Below are 3,428 nucleotides of genomic sequence, written 5' to 3' on the forward strand. Positions count from 1 at the left end.
TTACGTAACTACAAGTCTACGAAACCTAATCCCCAAACTGAAGAAATGAAAAGGAATTCTTATAAGCTCAAAGCAAATACACTTGCAACCAAGTCTATCGTAGAATAGAGACGAATCATTTGTCAGTGGCGTTCAGGTACGCGTGATCCTCATTATTGAGTTGAGATAGTGCAGAACACACATGAACATACTATTACCCTATGAACAAAGAGGAAACCTATGTTGCAACTTGCAATGAAGAAACTTGAGATTCTCTATTCTCTTTCCACAAAAATCTTCTCTTCTCTTTCTATAAAACATTTCCTTTTCCTATCAGTTGAGATCCATCTTTGTGAGGTAAGCAAGCTTCACTTCATCTTTGGAGTTCACTTGTTTTCGGATCACCAAGCTGAGATACACTTTTTTTTTTTTGGTATAAATCTTTGCATGTATAAGCTGAGTTCATTTCATATAAGCTCCTTGGTATTTTTCGTTTAAGCTGTTTTTCATTTTGTTTATGCTGTTTTTTGTTGAAATATGCATGTAATACGAAATGAAGCTTAAAAACATCATAAATGTGTTAAAGCTGTTTCTTTTTAAGCTTATTTTGTTTAAGTTGTTTCTGTTTAAGCTAATTTAATGTTGCAGATTTTATTTATGCTATTTTGTTTAAGTTGTTTTTGGTGAATTATTCATGTAATAAGATATGAAGCTTAAATTTTGTTTAAGCTGTTTCTGTCAAAGGTGTTTAAGTATTTTTCTGTTTAAGTTGTTTTTATTTGCTTGCTGTTTAAGCTGTTTTCGTATACTGCTTATATGGAAGAAGAAAATCATTGTGTTACTCATTGTGTGCAGGTAATTTTGGTCTCACCATAACAAATGCATGGAATGGTACAAAGTTGATGATCATGGATTCTCACAAACACTCATCTCAATTGAAAACCTTCTCATATACTACCAAATACATAGTGACTAAAAACCAAGGAAAAAACATGTATTTTATGAAGAAATTAAGGTATATATAGATATGTAAAGGTAACTTGAAACAAGTTGATTATTATCTTCTTAAACGTTATTTGTCTTGTTGGTGCAGAAACTTACCATGCGCATGAACCTCACATTGAAGTGTGGAGCTGCCTTTGGGCATGGGTGGAATTGGAAAATAGGTAATGAATTTTGTTTTTTACTTCCTCTTTCTTACTATAGTTTTTTTTTTTCGAGAAACTTGCTATAAAAATATAAATTTAATGTTTAGTTAATAAATAAAATATTTAGATGATTTTCTTTAAAAAAAAAATGTTTAGATGATTTAGTAATTGTGTTTGAAAATATATATATTAAATGATAAAAGTCATACTAAACACAACTAATTTTCAATTTTACATGTTTAGGTGAAGAAACGAAGAAAATTAAATACAGAGATCCACAAATGCAATATACACATGCCGATTGTGAGAAGTTTATAACCATTTTGATTGGCAAGTTTGGTTGCAAAAACGACGGTAGTGGACCTCATTTTTGTATTTATGTTAACAATATAAGTAAGCTTTAAACGAAGCTTCTAAATCTGGGAAAACATTGGTGTTCTTTTTTAGTGGATATGAACAACAATCCAAAGTTTCTAATGGGTAATCACAAGTTAAATTCTCTTATTACAGTTGATCGAAAGCTTCTAATGGGTAATTTCTACAACACATTTTAATCTCAAATCAAATGATATACATCAATTTTATTTAATTAATTTTGATTTGACGTGTGCAGCCGATGCGTTAAAAGAAGATCTGGAAGAAATATCAACTGGATACAAAGCAACATTTATTATTGATGTTGGCTTTACTGAACTAGCCAACAACAAGATTGCTATTTACACTGCATTATAGATCACTGGAGGAGATTTGGGCTTAGTGTTTTGCAACTCTTTTATAGAGTATATTTCGGTTGACACTAAGGTGCTTAATGATGAACTAATAAATAAGATCCAAAACAGATTCAAGGATAATTGATGCTTATAGTTTCCCGGACTTGTTTGTACTTCGGAGAAAAAGACTTCTATTGTTTTTTAATAGACTAGGAGAATGTTGCATTGGTAACCTGGTGATCCGTGATTTGGAATAAAGATATTTGTGATAGTTTTTTAGTGGTGTATTTGGTAATTATCCTTTTAGCAGATGATGGAGTTTATTTGTATTTGGGTATTTTGTTGAGTTAGTTTATTCTTGGCAAGGTAAACCAATCACCAGATGATGGAGTTTATTTGTATATGGGCTTAGTGTTTTGCAACTCTTTTATAGAGTATATTTCGGTTGACACTAAGGTGTTTAATGATGAACTAATAAATAAGATCCAAAACAGATTCAAGGATAAAGGATGTTTATAGCTGCTCAGACTTGTTTGTGTCCGGAGAAAAAGACTTCTATTATTTTTTAATAGACTAGGAGAATGTTGAATTGGTAATCTGGTGATCCGTGATTTGAAATAAAGATGTTTGTGATAGTTTTTTTAGTGGTGTATTTGGTAATTATCTTTTTAGCAGATGATGGAGTTGGTGGATGCAATGATTGCTGGCAATAAAAAACTTCAACAGTTGAGAAAAGTTGAGCTTGTAAAGGAAATAGAGGATATTGAGAATTTGAAAGCTCAACTTTGAAAGAGGATGGATAATGTTACAGCCGAGGTACCTGAAGTTCCAAACCAGCAGGAGATTGAAGCTTCCATCCATTACATTGAAGAGGATATTGAGAATTTGAAAGCTCAATTTCGAAAGAGGACGGGTAAAGTTATAGCCGAGGCACCTGAAGTTCGAAACCAGCAGGAGATTGAAGCTTAAGATGAAAGACATCCAAGATGTCAGACCTCTTATAATGAAGCATGTTAAATGCTGTAACAAAAATTAGATTATGCTATTCAAGAGTAGGTTTAATTTAGTTTTGTGGCAGTTCATTATGCATATGATAAATTGGCAAAATCCCGGATTTGCTAATATGAACCTGTCATTAGTTTATAAGATTTTCTCTTGTGAACAATTTTAATGTAAACCTCATTTGCGCAAGGATATTATATCGCATTTTTGTTTTGCGTTTGGTGTATTGTAGAACGTAAGCGACATCTCTTTCTCTTTAATGTGTTTTTAACTTTCTGTTGTTCTATGCAATTTAAAATAGGCATCCACTTTTCTATTAGCCTAAGCTTAATCCTATGGTATTGTTTGACACTGAACTTGTTAAGTACTAACATTCTTTATCTAGAGAAATTGATCCGTTCCCCATCCACGCATTTTAACTTTGTCTTTAGATTTTAAAGATATTCCGCAGCCAGGAATATACGCATCGATTAGGTTGAAGTCAGGTTAAATCTACTGCAAATACTTTTCATATGATGCAATTTTTTCTTATGTCGGAGATTGTATTTTGCAGGAGAAAGCACTCAATGATCTCTGCTAATTTGATAGA

At 32.0% G+C, this 3,428-nt stretch overlaps 2 long non-coding RNA genes across 3 annotated transcripts; both read left to right on the forward strand.

Moving 5' to 3' along the window:
* The first annotated feature begins 276 nt into the window (after positions 1-276).
* On the forward strand, positions 277-1,507 carry LOC146917481 (uncharacterized). Of its 2 annotated transcripts, none has more exons than XR_015015650.1 (3): positions 277-336; positions 1,073-1,145; positions 1,371-1,507. It is a non-coding gene; the product is annotated as an uncharacterized LOC146917481 (long non-coding RNA). The 2 variants fall into 2 exon arrangements; XR_015015649.1 differs by lacking the exon at positions 277-336 and adding an exon at positions 854-994.
* Positions 1,508-1,520: 13 nt separating this feature from the next.
* LOC146917482 (uncharacterized) lies at positions 1,521-3,053 on the forward strand. The gene is made up of 2 exons (XR_015015651.1): positions 1,521-1,658; positions 1,741-3,053. It is a non-coding gene; the product is annotated as an uncharacterized LOC146917482 (long non-coding RNA).
* The last annotated feature ends 375 nt before the right edge of the window (positions 3,054-3,428 follow it).

Source organism: Medicago sativa, chromosome 6, assembly GCF_051527215.1.
Source record: "Medicago sativa cultivar Bolivia chromosome 6, Bolivia_mono, whole genome shotgun sequence".
Taxonomy (NCBI): Eukaryota; Viridiplantae; Streptophyta; class Magnoliopsida; order Fabales; family Fabaceae; genus Medicago; species Medicago sativa.